The following is a 19280-nucleotide window of genomic DNA, read 5'->3' as shown; positions in this document are numbered from 1 at the left end:
GAAGCCCATCCGTCCCTGCTGCTAACGAACCGAGTTACGTCATTGAGCTTGACCTTGCCACCTTCTACGTCATCAACCTTCTTGGTGAATACTTTAGCGAGTTTGTTAGTGGGCTTACGCGAGGCTGCTTTGTCATTCAGAGAAATAGCTACGAGGACGCACAGAATCATAAATTTAGTGGATTGTTTTCGGTTATGGAATCAAGAAGGCCGTACGCGAAGAGCTAGGGTTTGCTTTATTTGCGTAAAGTATGAAATGACGAACGGCGGATCATGCCAACAGTAACCACCTTGAAATTCGCACAAAACCGAGCGATTTCTGATAGTTTATGTTTTCAACACAGTGCTAGGTTGCCAGTACATTAGCACCTTGTTTCAATCGGATCATGCCAACAGTAAACACCTTGTAATTCGCACAAAACCGAGCATTTTCTGACAGTTTATGTTTTCAACACTGTGCTACGTTGCCGGTGCATTAGCCATTTGTTTCAATCGTTTCGTTTTGACCGATGAGTTAGGTTACATAAACTTTGGTTTTGGCTGTTTTCGATTAAATCTCGTCTGTTATACTCATATTTCATTAGTTCAGAAATTCAGCAGTACCAAATGTTCAAATTGAAAAGTTCCGATATGCCCAAATTTGATCCAATCAGGCTCGAAATCTATGATAGCTGCATTAATTTGAGGATGAACGTGATAATGGGGGGCCATTTTTGTCTCTTGCAGCTGCAAGTATCAAGGATAAAAAAGTTTCATTATTTATTTCTTCGGTAAGTTGCTGCTACCTTGGGAATAAGATGGATTGTTTCAATATTGCTTCTTAGGCAAATGGAGCCTAAGAACTCACTTAGACCATATGAAAGAAAACGTACGAAACAGTTGTTAACATCGATAACTTTGACTAAACTGAAATCAGTGCGGGCAAAAAATGGAGGTGAAAGTGGTAGTTTAGATTTCTCTGATTCCAAATGAGTCGTTCAAGTTCAGCCCCCTAATTTTAAAGTTCAAAAGCTGTCGAACAGTTCAGATAGAGATTATAATCAGCGACCCTACGTCCAAAAAGTTCTTTCAACTTCAACATTAACTTTTTCTTAGTCTTTAAAAATAGATGCCATGAAATAAGCTTTTGATTTCATTTAGGAAAAAACGTTACTGAAAACAATAAAATAAAGCAAAATGTTCCTCCACATTTTTATAGAGAAAATTTTCTGAATGAATCATAATTAATACAGTGTGGCAATTTAAAAACTTGCCAGGCCAATTATGTCTCGACAAGGATGTTTTCAAAGAAAAAGCCGGAACAGGTCAATTTTTGAAGGAAGGGGGACATATTTTGAGCAAAATTGTAAGCTGAAATCCCCTCAAACCTAGGTGTAGGGGCTATCACCCCTAAATTCTTCATAGGGAATAGAAGGTGAGCTAAACCTCAATTGGAAGACAATATGTGCCTCTACAATAATACTTTTGTCTTTCAATATTGAGGTATAGCTCACCCTCTATTCCCTATTAAGAATTTAGGGGCGACAACCCCTACATCTAAGATTAAGGACATTTTGACTTACAATTCTGCTAGAAACATGTCCTTCTCCGAATAAAAATTGACCTGTTCCGGCATTTTCTCTGAAAACATCCTTGTCGAGATAGAATTGGCCTGGCAAGTTTTCAAATTGTCAGCCCCTGTAACTTATTCGAGGACTTAATAAAAATTTGCAAACCTTAGTATTCATGTAGAGGGTCAAGTGATCTTTCAATTGAGGTATAGCTCAGCTCCTATTCCCTATTCAGAATTTAGGGGTTATAGCAGCTACACCTAGGGTAGAGGAGATTTCGGCTTACAATTCTGCTCAAAATATGTCCCCCTACGAATAGAAATTGACCTGTCCGGCATTTTCTCCTAAATCATCATTGTCGTGACATAATTGGACTGGTAAATTTTCAAATTGTCACCTTGTATTCCATTTTACATTCGTCATAACTAATGTCAGCAGTAAAAGCTAGGATTATTTCGACAGTCTGGCAAGTATGTTATACTTCTGACTGCTGACGTCATTTAATTCCTAAGATGAATGAAGTATATTAGGAGTATGCCTTGAGTTCATAAAACATCGAGAAGTTCCAACACATTATCAATTTTTCTGTAATAATTTCATTAATACTGGGTATCATGTTTTCTATGTCACTTAGTATAGTTCCGGTTCACCAACCGGAAATTGGAGCACGCAAGCGTCCCCCCAGTGGTCGATATAATAAGAAGGAAAACATTGCCATCGGTCCCCTAAAATCTGAAATAACCGCATAAAATCGCTATAGGCTGATTATGCGTCTCGTCATGCGGATAGGCCGTTGCCTCCTGAGAGGGTTTATCTTGATCAATTGGAATAGCGAACGCTCGGAATGGAGCACGAAGGAATTGTTAACGCTATCCTGATATTTTCACAGTTTATGGCTTTGGACATTCGCAGGTGTCATCAAATAGATTCCTTGAACAAGGATAAAGGCGTCAAAATAAATCGTTTAACCAAAAATTGTCTATATAAAATACTCAAGATGGCTGAGATACAACCCCTAGAAGTTCGACAAAATTTCATTGAATTTCAAGTACGGGACCGTGGAAGGTGACTTCGGCATCGCAAAAACGAAACCATACATAAACATATGGCTGGAAAATGAATGGTTCAGTACCAAGTTCATCGGATTAGATGCATCAGGTCACTTTTGAGAGAATCATAATTGTTGTATCGTGCAATTTAGGCTAAAAAGAAATGTAGAGAATCGAGGCAGTTTCTTGAAAGTGCTTATGTTAGTTATGTTGAATAGGTTCTATGATGTTCCCCATAACATCCCGTTTTTACGACGATTGTTGGAATTTTCGAACAAGAAGATTGTGATGTCCATTGTGAAAAATTCGTGAATAATTTAGACGAATTTGAAAAAAATGATTTTGAAGTATTATTCTAATTTTTGCACTTGATTCCTAAGTCTCTTCTGTCAGTTGGTATCGAAATGAACCATTTCATAAAATCGTGTAAGTTATTAAAAGATAATGAGAAAAATGCCAACTATTTTCCCTAGCTCTTACAGTTACAGAGTTGTCGTTCAATTCCATCGAATTTTGCCCACCCTGTAGCAGAGTATATTTCGCTCCTTTTCATCCAACCCCATAAGCATCTTACCCCCTTTTTCCATGAGTGAAACATATAAGATATTCCACCTTGAATATTTCCAATGGAAAGAGGTTTTTCCAGCTACACCGAGAAACGTAAATTTTAATTTTAATGGGGCCATCTTTTGTTCCCATATTCACGGATGTAGGGTCATCCACTTGAGCGCAGTGGCAACCCTCTTGAATCTCAGAAGGAGGAGAAATTCAAGTGGTACATTACTTTGAAGGTATTTTAATTTTCTTCGTGAAAATGCGCCCATTTTGCGTTGATATAAATATCACAATAAATAGACGAAGAAATTTTTTTCCATTCATTGGTGATACTACTTAGTGATATACTTCATTCACATTTATTTTAGCAGTCGGTTGGCCATGAAATAATTTTCTCAATTTTTTGTAACTAAAACGGAGTAAGGTTGGCACTCATGAAATGTCGTTAATGTCATAACGCTGTTGCCACAACCAACCTACCAATAAATACCTAATTATTATTATCATATCAATGTATTAAGATGAACAGCCACAAATACGCGCCAGTTGTCCTGTTAATTGTTTATTTATGTGAAATTTTTATTTTTTAGTTCATCTTGACTTGAAACTTCCTTTTATTCCTTTTACTTATATTGATGCAAGATGATTTTTGTTGAATTTAACATTCTTGTAATTATCTGTCAATTCCTTCGGGAGATGCCCATTCCCAACCACTGCATAATATGCATTTCATCTTCGGATTAATATTTTTGCAATCTACAACTGATGTAGCGTATTCAAACTTTAGCCAAAGAAGATAACGAACATTAACTCTCCTCAAGCTAGTGCATATTATGATATTATACTAATCTCTTGTATTTTCCATGCAAATAACTGGATTTGGTGTGCCATCAATCATCAGTTTGTATAAACTTCAATAATGTTAGTCACATACTCTGCGCAAAAAAATTAACACACATTCTGAAAATCTCAATTTAAATGAAAGTTAACTCTACATTGACTTTATAACTTATTTTTTATGTTCTCTCGGGAAGGTTTTGAATGCAACAAGACACAATTAAATGGAAGAAAAATTCGGGATTCCACCGAATCTTATGTGAAAGAAGAGAAATGAACAATTTTCAAAATACTGAAATGCTGATAAGTGATTTAATACTTGGTAGTTCCACACCTTGCGTTAATTACAGCTCGGCAACGACGGTTCATACTCAAAATGAGTGATCTTAAAATGTTCTGATCTAATCCTTCCCAGATTTCTACGAGTTGGATTCCTAAGTCATTAAGAGTAGCTGGATGATTTTCTGAACTTCTCAGCCTTCTATTGAGGTTGTCCCAAACCTGCTCAATCGGACTGAGATTTGGACTTCTTGCTGGCCATTCCATTCGAGAGACTTCAACCTCTTCAAGGTATTCCTGAACGATGCGCGCACGATGGGGTCTGGCATTATCGTCCATAAAAATGAAATTTTCACCAATGTATGGGGCAAATGGCACTACATGCTCTTCAAAAATGTTCCTTATATACTCATCAGCATTCATAGCTCCATTATCAACGACCACTAGGTCTGTGCGAGCAGTCAACCATATTCCACCCTATACCATAATCGATCCTCCCCCGAAACCAGTAGTATTCAGGAAATTGCACTGAGCATATCTTTCATGTGGACGTCTGTATACAAGGGAACGTCGATCACAATGGTAGAGGCAGAATCTAGAATCATCTGTGAAGAGAACTCTTTCCCAATCGGTCTCTTCCCAATGGATATGCTATCTCGCAAAATCTAAACGCGCCCTTCGATGGGCTGGGGTAAGAGCTGGGCCTCTTGCCGCGACACGAGGCCTTAAATCATATTCTCTGAGGCGATTTCATATTGTCTAGAGTGCTAATTTGCACCTCATGAGTTTGCTCAAGCTTAATTTGAAGGAGGCGAGCGGTTGCAAACCGTTGTCTCAACGAAGAAACTCTCAAGTAACGTTCTTGAATGGCAGTTGTTACCCGTGGTCTACCCTGTCCTGGTCTTCGGACATTCATACCTGTCTCCCTGAATCGCTGCAACATTCTGGACACACTTGTATTGGAAACTGCAAACCTTTCTGCAATTCTTGTGTATGTCCACCCTTCTTCTCGCAAAACTACCGCTTGGGTTCTTAGGTCAAATTGCGTGTTTCGCGTTGCATAGCGATCGAGTATAGAAAATCAAACGAAAAAAAAACTATTGATCACTAGAATTGATCGAGAACAACCGATTTTAGAATGGAACCATACATTCAAAATTTGATAATATCATCTTTTTTTATTCCTGGGAAAAAACATCTGTATTGAAGAAAACCGTTGAAAGTGGATAACATATGCATGCATAAAATAATTATCATTGAGAACAACTTCAGTTGTAGAATAAATTTGAGATTTCCATAATGTGCGTTAAGTTTTTTGCGCAGTGTATTTTCCGAAGAGATTCGACATTGTGATAAAATACGTAATAACAGAAACATACACAGAGTGAAATGTGTCGAATTTCCATGGTCAACCGAGTGCTAAAATAAAAGTGAATGGAGTATACCCTTCATAACATCCTTCTTTCAAGAATTAAATGAAAACGATCAAAATCCATATAGATTCCAACAATTTCCATGGATACCTTGTCGCAAATCCCAGCGTCCGACAAAGGTTTTAATAAACACAATAGGTGCGTTGGCTGTGTCCTCATACACTCTCCCTGGAAGTACCTCGTTCAGTGTTCTACAAATTTTAAAATAATACGGATTGGCGGGATTGGGTTATTTTGCAAGTTAATAATTACAGTTACAATACTTTGTTGTTTTTATACGTTACGATTCATCCATCGTCAAATTCTGCCATTCAGTTTTAATGGTACATAATTTCGATTAGTTTTTCTTTTCGAATTCATTATTCATACATACTCAAATTCTCATTTGCAGCATTGACGCCTTCGAACCTCGTTAGCGAATACTATTTTTTCGTCGATTGCGGGATGATTACGGAGATGTAAAAGAACTCCTAATGAGAAATCCATAGAGATGAGCGGAGGTAGTAGGGCAGATGGAAATTTCGCATTCAACGATTCCCTTTCAGAAATTCATTACCGAATATCAAACCTGAAGCTTTATGTGCCGAGTAAGCCCATTTTGTAACTCCGCATCAGGAAAGCAGCCTAGCGATCTGAATAGTGGAAGTGATGAATATTTGGTTTTATAGTATGGAGGTGAATGATGGTACAACCACCAGTGTTTCATCTTGTCAACGATATTTTTATACAGTTTTTTCTAAACCTCACTCAAAATTTCGACGAGATACATGGCAACTTGAGTCTCATTCTTATTCCTGGATAGTGTAAGCGAGTTGTGCTTTACCAATTTTCTATTTCTAGCCGACTTTCAAAGGTCTATTAATGCTCTATAATTTTAAGACGAAATGAACTGTTTGTGCAATAGATACTGTGCTCATAGCTGAGAATAAACTAATCAATTCACCTCATCAATATAAGGAGCGAGTGGAGATTCGTACCTTATTACTTAGTTCAACGAAGAAGATGCAATTTCAGTTGTTTACTCATCTGAAACAAAAAAAATTAGTCAGAACATTGAAAAACTAGTTTCTTCAAATTTTCTATACGGGCGTTAAAATATAACTCATAACTGTGTATAAATAGTACCGATATCGTCGGGACAACTACATGGAAAATGTTCCACCAAGAAGAGCAGATGCTGACCATGGTTTCGAGCTCATTTGACCTCGTCAGAACAACATAGCTCTCTCTCCGATGGAAAAACGCTTGGAATTGACGGGGCCCAATTAAATACTGGTAGTAGCTTCTGAGTATTATCGAGTAGTACTCGAGCGCCATCTAGTATGAAACGAGATCCATATTATTTGCCGACGATGGCAAATTGGCTAGTTCAATTCAGATCGTAACACTTTTATTTATTTATTTATTCATCAACTCAAGAATACACACAGGATATTTCACAACCAGAAAGGTATTCTCAAAATACAGGGTGTATCTGAAGGTGAGGCTTTTTTTTCCAATAGAAGGCAGAACTGGTCAAAATGAAGCGTTTCACCAAAAATGACCTATACAAAACTTTCAAAATGACAAAAGTTGAAAAAAAATTGAAAATGATTAGTGAAATAGATCCTAAGCCTAGTTGCACACACACCGATTTTGGACGGCCGATTTTATATCGGTCGTCCAAATTCCAATAGTGAACCACGTGTGGAAACGGGACCTTGCACATACACCGACCACTGATCGGTGACGGTAAAATGCCGGTGAGCAACCGTCCAATACCGGCAATACCGGGATGTAGTGGCGTACGTGACTAAGGACACGTTTGTAGAAGCACCGATTGTTTACCATTGAACTCAAGAATGAGTTCTTTCTTGAGTTCAATGTTTTTTACCGACCAATTCAGTCGACTTTAGTTGGCTGATCGTTTGGACGGTAAAAATCCGGTTAAAGTGCTAGCAACTGCTACCGATAAAATATCGGCCGATTTTATTCCGGGCCGTCCAAAATCGGTGTGTGTGCAACTAGGCTAATACGACCGTAGACCGTTTATTAGCTGAATTATCGCAAAGCAGTGGGAAAAAACTTATCTCCTGATTGGACCATGTGGTTTCGTTTAGGATATTGGCTCGTTCGATATTTACGTGGTAATGAAAATGGATAATTAGGATTACCAAATTGTTCTAATTTTTTTTCTAGTAATAACTTACACAATTTTATGAAATGGCTCATTTCGATACCGACTGACAGAAGAGACTTAGGACACAAGTGTAAAAAATAGAATAACACTTCAAAATCTCACCAATAAAATTCGTCTAAATTATTCACGAATTTTTTCACAATAGGCATCACAATCTTCTTGTTCGAACATTTCAACAATAGTCGTAAAAATGGGATGAAATGGGGAATCATCATAACACTTTTTCAAAATAACTAACAAAGGCACTTTCAAGAAACTGCCTCGATTTTCAACATTTTTTTTTCACCCTAAATTGCACGATACAACAACTATGATTCTCTCATGCATCTACTCCGATGAATTTGGTACTGAACCATTCATTGTCCAGCCATATGTTTATGTTTTGTTTCGTGTTTGCGATGACGGAGTCACCTTCCACAGTCCCGTTGAAATTCAATGAAATTTTGTCGAACTTCTAGGAGTTGTATCTCAGCCATCTTGGATATTTTATAGACAATTTTTGGTTAAACGACTTATTTTGATGAGTTCTACCTTCAGTCAAAATAAAGCCTCACCTTTGAAAACACCCTGTATTATAGAAAAGTGAACAATTTTGAATTGAATTGCATTCGTGACAATAAAAAAACAGCGAAGCATATGAGGCTTCACATAATAATAAAAAAAACTTGCAAAGATAATATCCCCATAAAACAAAATATTAGGTGTTAAAGAAATGAAAAATAGAAAGAAGAAAAGAGTACGTACACATAAAAGAAAAAAGTTAAAGTTCCTCGAAATATTTTTTCAACATTTTCTGCTTGACCGCTCTGGAACTGTCGAAAAATATGTCACATATTTCAGAAAACATGCAAGCTTTTTTTTGCATACGATACAGAGGAGAGTTTTGAGGAGCAACAGTATTTCTCCTAGGGAGGTAAAAAATGTCATGTTTCCTCAGTAATATACTCGGGGTATAAAAGGTTATAACGTCAAGAAGGAATTCTGGCACCAATGAGCCATACAAAAGTTTTTGGAGCATCAGTACATCACTTATATTTCTACGATATTCCAAACTGACCACGTTAAAATGTTTCTGTTTTATAGAAAAATTATCAGGACCCCTCTGGGACATGAGTCCGGACCTGTAACTGAGAAATCCCAGGAATTTTCTCTGAACATTTTCGAGTCTCAAAATGTGGACAGTATAATGAGAACTCCATACAGAAGTTGCAAAATTTAGTCTGTTGTTGAAATTCATATCGGCGGGTGGTATGCATCTGAATTAATTCTTATTATTGTATTCATTGCAACCCTGTTGGCGTTATCATTCTTAAATTATCTTTAGGTTTAGATTCTGAAAAGATATGTGCACTACACTCAGAAATATGGTATAGGAGGCAATTTCTTTGGCGACATGACATGAGGTGGTGGCAACACATGTTCTTATATTTGGACGTTGTCCAACCAACTTTTTCAACAAGATGATGCACGACCATATGTAGCTAGATTGATCAAGTCGATTTGATGCCTTGGCCCTCTAGATCTCCTGATCTTTCACACATAGACTCTAGCTCCACTTCGACATGTTGCCTGGGATGGGATACTACACCTAAAACGTAGGTGTACAAAAAATTGTTCAATTGTTGTTATGAATTCATTAATACTGGGAGTTATGTTCTCTATGTCACGCTTTTTATACTGAAATTTCAACCCACTCGAGCCTGTAATGAAATTTTTCCGAATTTTTCGCCGGAAAACATAGATATTCCATATTCATGATAGCAGGGCCAAATCAAATTTCATCAAAAGCGAAGTTGCCAATTCAATTTTTCCTTTGACAAGAGTCCCGCCGAACACATCAATCAAAGAGCCGAAAAATCGAATACACATTCGGATTTTTTAGTTTCGGGCTGATGGCATCAGCCTCCTCCCCCTCTACCGAACGGCAATTTAAAACGAGCCGACGAGAGTGACAGACCGAAAGTTGATCGGATAATTTCGTTACAATTACGTACGGGGGAACCGTTGGAATAGGTTAGTACCTACTCCATTTCGGCCAAACTCAATTTGGCCAATTTCATTAAAGCGGTTCCCCTACTCGAAAAAAACACCCAGGAGCGCTGAATAATGAAGGGGCAGAACAGGGTAACCGACGTGAATTCATAAAGTGCCATAATGACGCCGGCGGTTGATTCGTGAAATTACCTTCTGGATGTGATAACTGGGCGCTCGCAAATACACAGTAATACGACTGAATCGTGAATAAGTGATAGATCCAATCATGGCGGGGCTTATTAAGAGGAAAATTGGGAATTTGGCTTCGACGAAATTCTTATGTTGGTCGAATTGGCCATTGAATTGTCGAAGTCGATATTCCGTGTTTGAAAGCCTAGCTCGTAAGGGGTGTTTAGATCAAAGCGAAAGATTTGAATTACGCGCCTTCTTTGTACTGTAATGAGACGTATTAGAACAATGCATCCTGATTGCTAAACATTTTATATTATTATCCAACACCACAGGGCATTGTGGTGTTGAAAAGAAATGAAAAAGGTGATGAACTTGCAAAAGAACATCGAGGTTAACACCTGCTGGACCTGAGCCTTTCTGGGCTTGAAAGATACCAATATAAACAACGGTCCAACGATGGGAATTGAACAATAGAATAACCCTCTGGAGAAACAATCCTGGACTTACATAGTCAAAGAAATTCTTGATGAAGAAGAAAACTGCTGGCTCTGTAGATCAGAAGCAGAAACAGCTGTACAAATGGTATGCAAGTGTCCAGAGCTGGCTGGAATAAGAACCATTTATATGGGGAAACCGGTCCTGGATACTCACGAGGTAATTTATGACTTTAGCCTTGCGGCTTTCACACTCCTCTCCAGAGGAAAATTCACTTATCCCAGATATCTCAGATATCAAAAGGATTAAGCTCTGTTGGAGCCCTTTCCAGGTTTTCGAGCTCGTGGTGGTGGTCGGGTCCGGGTCGCTCCTCGCCTCCCTGCTGTAGGTTGGATTCCTGCTCCACCCGCACTTCCTGTCGGAGCAGACGGTGTTCCTCTGCATTCCCCATGTATTATACTTGCGTACAGTTCTCGCCGTTCCGAGCAGTACCGCCTCTATGACTCTATAGATATTTTCGTCCAATTGAAGTTTCCTCAAGTTCTCTAGTAGTTTCTTCGGTATCAGGCCTGTAGATGAAATGACAATAGGGGTGGTCTTGATATCTTTCAGCTTCCACTGTCTTCTGGTGTGTTCCTCGAGATCTCTGTATTTTGAAATTTTCTCAGTGTGCCTATCTAGAAGATTGTTATTATTTGGAATTGCCACGTCGATGAATAGTGCTCTGTCCTCATCCTTATTGAGCATAATGAGGTCTGGTCTATTGTGGGTTATTTTCCGATCTGTTAGAACCGTGCGATCCCAGTAGAGCTTATGATGTTCATTTTCCAACACAGCATCCGGATGGTAATTGTAATAAGGAACCTTTTTCGAACTCAGAAGTTGGTGTTTTAGTGCCAATTCTTGGTGAAGAATCTTGGCAACAGCATCATGTCTATTTTTGTACTCCGTGCCCGCGAACTTCTGACATCCACCGGTGATGTGCCGGATAGTTTCATGTGTCGCACAGCCATAACGACAGCTATCGTCCACCACTGAGGCATCCTTGGCAATATACTTCATGTAATTTCTTGTTGGAATCACCTGATCCTGGATGGCGAGCATGAAGCCCTCTGTCTCAGGAAACAACCTTCCGGAAGTCAACCAGTAGTTCGACGCAGATATGTCGACGTAATCATGGTTGACCTCGTTCTGGTGCCTTCCATGCAGAGGTTTGCCAATCAGTTTCTGCATTTTACTCTCTGCAGAGTGTTCGACGGTTTCCAAGTGATCCTGTTGTAGCTTTAACGGTGTTGAACTATCAGCAACACAAACTACTCGATGGAGTTCTGACGAAGTAGCCTTGCTCAGGAAATATTTTCGAAGTCCTTCAATTTCCTGGGACATACGGTTGGACAAATCAACAATTCCTCTACCCCCAAGATGTCGTGGCAGCTCTGTCCGTTCTATTGAGCTTTTGGGGTGATGTTTATTGTGTTTAGTCAGTATCGTCCTTATTTTTCTCTGTAGAGCTGCTAAATCGGTGGTCGTCCAAGAGTTATTATTATTATTATTATCATTTGAACCCGGGTCGTTGTGGCTCGGTTAGCCTTTCGGGAATTGCGACAATATAGATCTTTTGTTCTCTACCCTATTCATTCATAGGAACCCAAGGAGGTCGTCAATGGTGTTGGCAAAACCGATAACATTCTAAGGGGCCTTGGCCGTTACCTCGTGAGTATCCAGGACCGGTTCCACATATGAATGGTTCTTAGGCCAGCCAGCTCTGGACACTTGCAAAACATGTGTTCAGCTGTTTCTGCTTCTGATCTACAGAACCTACAAATCTCATCTGCTGACTTTACCATAGGGTACAAATGATATTGGTACCGACAGTGCCCTGTCAGCAGTCCCATCATCACCTAAAGCTCAGCTCGTCACAGCTTCAGCAGTTTTCTGGTGTAGGTAGCTGGAATCATCACCGACGAACTGTTTCAATCGAAACCAAACCACCAGAAGCTCTCAAAAACCGCTGTTGCATGATTCCACAAATACTGAGAGGCTCTCTTCGGGTCATCATCATCATCATTGCTGAATCTCGTTACCGAGAATAAATTTACCAAAAGACTATCGGTGCGATCAAGCCTATAATTTCTTAGGGATACTTGCCACTGTGTGCCCTCCTGTGACTGAAGAGAGCCAACCACGACCGACAGATCCTTCCACACTCTGGGCATGGATTCCATTCATTCATTCCATTGCTGTATCCCGTTACCGAGAATGAATCTACAAAAAGAAGGAAAAAAAAATAGCCACCAATTAGACCGCCGCTGTATTCTTCTCGAGTCTCCATTATAACTGTGGACCAAAGACCCCCACTGTGATCTGTCTAACGCCAGTTGTTCGCAGTTATGATTGGCTTTAACTGATTTTAGGGATTGATGCAGTATATCCTTAAAACGCTTATACTGGCCTCCTGATTTCCGAGCTCCCTCTGTGAATTCGCCGTAGAGCTATTTTGGGGCCGCTCCATCTGAGTCGGGCCCTCGTTACTCGAGTCTCAATGGTTATACAGCTCGCGCGCTGCAAGACTTCTGCATTTGAAACTTTGTGGAACCATCTGATACGCATTATTTGTCTTAGATGACGTTATTGCGTTTATTCAAGGGGTTTAATGTGTTGCCTGTAGGGAGTCCAGCTTTCGCTTCCGTAAAGAAGCGTTGGGAGGACCACTGCTTTATGAACAGCTGTCTTGGTCTTCAAATTGAGGTCATGATTTTGAAACACTTTGTCCTTTAGCTTCCAGAATGCCCGTCATGCTGAATTAATACGGTTGTGTATTTCCTTGTCTAGGTTAGCCCTAGTATTCATGAAGCTTCCCAAGTATTTGAACTGCTCGACCTGTTCTAGAGTTTCATCCTCCAGGCTGATATCTATTTGAAGGATTTCTGGCGGACTTACCAGGATTTTGGTTTTGCCAATTATGAGTCTCAAGCCTAAAGTTTCGTATATATGTTTGTAGTTGTCCAACATTCACTGTAGATCCTCTGGGCTGCTAGCGATAAGTGCGCAGTCGTCTGCATATTGAAGTTCCGTGATAAACTTTGTACGGGTTTTTGCTTTGAGGCGCTTAAGGTTAAACAGGCCTCCATCAAATCTCAATCTTAATCCAACGCCTCTTACAGGCATACTCATGTCAGCAATTATCGAGACAGCTGTGGCGAAAATATTGAACAGTAAAGGCGCTAACACGCAGCCTTGTTTTATTCCAGAGTTGGTCGGTTGTAGAGCCTTTATGCTGTATTCTAGCAGTGTTGTTGGTATGGAGGCTTTCAACACTTTTAAGAATTTTTCGGGTATTCCAAGGCGTCCTATGATTTTTTATAGCACTCTCCAATTCACCGAGTCAAAGGCGTTACTTAAATCCATGTAGGCTGTATAGATCCTTGATTGTTGTTCACGGGCCTTCTCTTGCAGCTGTCGCAGTGTAAAAATTAGGTCCACCATACCACGATTTGGTCGAAAACCGCACTGGAATTCAGGTAATGGCTTTTCTAAGAGTGGAATCAGACGATTAGCCATAATCTTCCAGCGAATTTTACCTGCCACACTAAGCAACGATATGCCCCTGTAATTGTTGCAATTTGACGTATAGCCTTTGTTCTCATAGAGGTTGATAACTTAAGCGTCTCTGAAGTCTTGTGGCACATCTCCTTGTTCCCAGATCTTGCGGAATAGTGTAAAAGGAGACTACTGAGAATGTCTTCATCCAGGACTTTGAAAATCTTCGGTGGAACGCCGTCTAGACCTGGTGACTTATTATTTTTCATAATTTTTATCGCACTAGTCAGGAATCGATCTTGCGCTGGAGTGGTAGATCTTGGGAGTTCCACAATAGCTGATCCAGAATTCTTTGAAACGACAGAACTTGCCTAAAACTGAAAGTTATCAAACGAGTAGCAAAAAACCATTTAGATAAGAGAGTAAACATTTGATAAACATTGGGCGGACAAGAAAGGGCAACTTTTCAAGCAGTCTCCAAATTTCCGAACTCTTTGGAGCAATATAATCGATACTTTTCTTCCTAACCTAAAGACCCTTTACGAGTTGAATGATAGCCGGCACAACCACATTGCTCTCTCGATTTCTTGTCGGTAGTCGCGTGCAAAGTCGGCGGCAAAATCGCATAATCCCAAGGCTCGCGTCTCCCGGTAATTCATCTCGCCGTTAAAAATCCCAGAAGAAGATAACCTCGGTCTATACCGTGGGGATAACGGTAGCCCTGCACTCGGCAATAACCAGATCATCCCCCTAAATGCCGAAAAGTGAGAAAGTTCGCTATTAGAGGGTCGGGATATTTTATCGATTCCGGCGAAAACGTGGGCGACCGTCTTCGGGTATCCGGATTTCGGGCACTGGAGGCGGCAGGACGATGACGGTCGAGTTGGCGCGCGGCCAGGGCCCCAAAAACCCCGAGAGGTCGGGATTTCCCGCATGGCAATGCGCAACATCCCTCCTTTTATTATTAATGTTAATGTTGCATGGTGGGTTTTCTGTTATGCGTATTTCGAACGTGTCGTAGAGTAACCGATCGAAATTTGAGAAAAATACAATTCGTAATGCATTAAGAAACGCGCCGGGGCATGGTCCTAAAGGTGATCGAATACCTTCTGAGTTCTGTGTCCTTGTATCTCAAGTCAAGTGCAGCTAGAGTCTATGGGTATGAATGAGTAGGGTAGAGAAAAAAAGATCTACATGGTCGAAGTTCCCGAAAGGCTAATCGAGCCACAACTTTCCCGGTTCAAATACACTGCGCAAAAAAATTAACGCACATTCTGGAAATCTCAATTTTAATGAAATTTAACTTTACGTTGACTTTATAACTTATTTTTTATGTTCTCTCGGAAGGTTTTGAACGAAACAAGACACATTAAATGGAAGAAAAATTCAGGATTTCACCGAATCTTATGTGAAAGAAGAGAAATGAACAATTTTCAAAATACTGAAATGCTGATAAGTGATTTAATACTTGGTATTTCCACCCCTTGCGTTAATTACACCTCGGCAACGACGGTTCATACTCAAAATGAGTGATCTTGAAATGTTCTGATCTAATCCTTCCCAGATTTCTCCGAGTTGGATTCCTAAGTCATTAAGAGTAGCTGGATGATTTTCTGAACTTCTCAGCCTTCTATTCAGGTTGTCCCAAACCTGCTCAATCGGATTGAGATCTGGACTTCTTGCTGGCCATTCCATTCGAGAGACTTCAACCTCTTCAGGGTACTCCTGAACGATGCGCGCACGATGGGGTCTGGCATTATCGTCCATAAAAATGAAATTTTCACCAATGTATGGGGCAAATGGCACTACATACACTTCAAGAATGTTCCTTATATACTCATCAGCATTCATAGCTCCATTATCAACGACCACTAGGTCTGTGCGAGCAGTACGGGTGTGAAGGCAGCAACGGTTTCCAGCAACGGTTTTTTCATTTTCGCTTTTACCATACTGATTGTAAAAATACCTGTTGTTCGGGATTTTTTGACATGAATGGGTTATTTAGAACATTATAAACACAGTCTATAGGGTGAAATAATTTGTGCATCGAAAACTACCCCCACCAACCCCCTGAAATTTAACTATCTTGATACACAGTGAAAAAACCCCGTTGCTCGGAGTTTTTCTATGAAAATGGGTTCTTACCCACATACTGAACACGATCTATAGGGTGAAATAATTTGTGCATCAAAAACTACCCCCCTCCAACCCTCTGAAGTTGAAATATCTTGATACAGTAAAAAGTGTACAAAAACCCGTTGCTCGTAGTTTTTTGATGGAAATGGGTTGTTACCAACATACTGAACACGATCTATAAGGTGGAATAATTTGTGCATCAAAAACTACCCCCCCACCAACCCTCTGAAGTTGAAATATCTTGATACAGTAAAAAGTGTGAAAAAAAAACCGTTGCTCGTAGTTTTTTGATGGAAATGGGTTGTTACCAACATACTAAACACGATCTATAGGGTGAAATAATTTGTGCATCAAAAACTACCCCTCCTCCAACCTTCTGAAGTTGAAATGTCTTGATACAGTAAAAAGTGTGAAAAAAAAAACCGTTGCTCGTAGTTTTTTGATGGAAATGGGTTGTTACCAACATACTGAACACGATCTATAGGGTGAAATAATTTGTGCATCCAAAAACTACCCCCCTCCAACCCTCTAATGTTGAACTATCTTGATACAGTAAAAAGTGTGAAAAAAACCGTTGCTCGGGGTTTTTTAATGGAAATGAGTTGCTACCAACATACTGAACACGACCTACAGGGTGAAATAATTTGTGCAACAGAAACTACCCCCCTCCAACCCTCGGAAGTTGAAAAACTTGATACAGTAAAAAGTGTGAAAAAAAAACCGTTGCTCGTAGTTTTTTGATGGAAATGGGTTGTTACCAACATACTAAACACGATCTATAGGGTGAAATAATTTGTGCATCAAAAACTACCCCCCTCCAACCCTCTAATGTTGAACTATCTTGATACAGTAAAAAGTGTGAAAAAAAAACCGTTGCTCGTAGTTTTTTGATGGAAATGGGTTGTCACCAACATACTGAACACGATCTATAGGGTGAAATTATTTGTGCATCAAGAACTACCCCCTCTAACCCTCTAATGTTGAACTATCTTGATACAGTAAAAAGTGTGAAAAAAAACCGTTGCTCGGGGTTTTTTAATGGAAATGAGTTTCTACCAACATACTGAACACGACCTACAGGGTGAAATAATTTGTGCATCAAAAACTACCCCCCTCCAACCCTCGGAAGTTGAAAAACTTGATACAGTAAAAAGTGTGAAAAAAAAACCGTTGCTCGTAGTTTTTTGATGGAAATGGGTTGTTACCAACATACTAAACACGATCTATAGGGTGAAATAATTTGTGCATCAAAAACTACCCCCTCCAACCCTCTAATGTTGAACTATCTTGATACAGTAAAAAGTGTGAAAAAAAAACCGTTGCTCGTAGTTTTTTGATGGAAATGGGTTGTTACCAACATACTGAACACGATCTATAGGGTGAAATAATTTGTGCATCAAAAACTACCCCCCTCTAACCCTCTAATGTTGAACTATCTTGATACAGTAAAAAGTGTGAAAAAAAACCGTTGCTCGTAGTTTTTTGATGGAAATGGGTTGTTACCAACATACTGAACACGATCTATAGGGTGAAATAATTTGTGCATCAAAAACTACCCCCCTCCAACCCTCTGAAGTTGAAATATCTTGATACAGTAAAAAGTGTGAAAAATAAACCGTTGCTCGTAATTTTTTGATGGAAATGGGTTGTTACCAACATACTTAACAAGATCTATAGGGTGAAATAATTTGTGCATCAAAAACTACCCCCCTCCAATCCTCTGAAGTTGAAATATCTTGATACAGTAAAAAGTGTGAAAAAAAACCGTTGCTCGGGGTTTTTTAATGGAAATGAGTTTCTACCAACATACTGAACACGACCTACAGGGTGAAATAATTTGTGCATCAAAAACTACCCCCCTCCAACCCTCGGAAGTTGAAAAACTTGATACAGTAAAAAGTGTGAAAAAAAAACCGTTGCTCGTAGTTTTTTGATGGAAATGGGTTGTTACCAACATACTAAACACGATCTATAGGGTGAAATAATTTGTGCATCAAAAACTACCCCCCTCCAACCCTCTAATGTTGAACTATCTTGATACAGTAAAAAGTGTGAAAAAAACCGTTGCTCGGGTTTTTTTAATGGAAATGAGTTGCTACCAACATACTGAACACGACCTACAGGGTGAAATAATTTGTGCATCAAAAACTACCCCCCTCCAACCCTCTAATGTTGAACTATCTTGATACAGTAAAAAGTGTGAAAAAAAAAAACCGTTGCTCGTAGTTTTTTGATGGAAATGGGTTGTCACCAACATACTGAACACGATCTATTGGGTGAAATAATTTGTGCATCAAAAACTACCCCCTCTAACCCTCTAATGTTGAACTATCTTGATACAGTAAAAAGTGTGAAAAAAAACCGTTGCTCGGGGTTTTTTAATGGAAATGAGTTTCTACCAACATACTGAACACGACCTACAGGGTGAAATAATTTGTGCATCAAAAACTACCCCCCTCCAACCCTCGGAAGTTGAAAAACTTGATACAGTAAAAAGTGTGAAAAAAAAACCGTTGCTCGTAGTTTTTTGATGGAAATGGGTTGTTACCAACATACTAAACACGATCTATAGGGTGAAATAATTTGTGCATCAAAAACTACCCCCCTCCAACCCTCTAATGTTGAACTATCTTGATACAGTAAAAAGTGTGAAAAAAAAAACCGTTGCTCGTAGTTTTTTGATGGAAATGGGTTGTTACCAACATACTGAACACGATCTATAGGGTGAAATAATTTGTGCATCGAAAACTACCCCCCTCCAACCCTCTGAAGTTGAAATATCTTGATACAGTAAAAAGTGTGAAAAATAAACCGTTGCTCGTAGTTTTTTGATGGAAATGGGTTGTTACCAACATACTTAACAAGATCTATAGGGTGAAATAATTTGTGCATCAAAAACTACCCCCCTCCAATCCTCTGAAGTTGAAATATCTTGATACCGTAAAAAGTGAAAAAAAAAACCGTTGCTCGTAGTTTTTTGATGGAAATGGGTTGTTACCAACATACTGAACACGATCTATAAGGTGGAATAATTTGTGCATCAAAAACTACCCCCCCACCAACCCTCTGAAGTTGAAATATCTTGATACAGTAAAAAGTGTGAAAAAAAACCGTTGCTCGTA

The 19280-nt window shown here is 39.4% G+C and overlaps 1 protein-coding gene across 5 annotated transcripts in view; it reads right to left on the bottom strand.

Moving 5' to 3' along the window:
• LOC123316810 (stress-activated protein kinase JNK) overlaps positions 1–19280 on the bottom strand; it is a 48799-nt gene that overhangs the window by 20298 nt on the left and 9221 nt on the right. For 4 of the 5 annotated variants that reach the window (XM_044903046.1, XM_044903045.1, XM_044903048.1 and 1 more), the window contains exon 2: positions 6680–6728. The exons of the other annotated variant lie outside the window; for it this stretch is intronic. The gene's annotated coding sequence lies outside the window, so the exon portion shown is untranslated. The remainder of the gene's footprint in view (positions 1–6679; positions 6729–19280) is intronic. 5 annotated transcript variants of the gene reach the window in all.

The sequence above is a fragment of the Coccinella septempunctata genome, chromosome 7 (assembly GCF_907165205.1).
Source record: "Coccinella septempunctata chromosome 7, icCocSept1.1, whole genome shotgun sequence".
NCBI classification, from domain to species: Eukaryota; Metazoa; Arthropoda; class Insecta; order Coleoptera; family Coccinellidae; genus Coccinella; species Coccinella septempunctata.
Note: the sequence above shows the minus strand (reverse complement) of the source record. Positions and strands in the feature narration are given on the sequence as shown.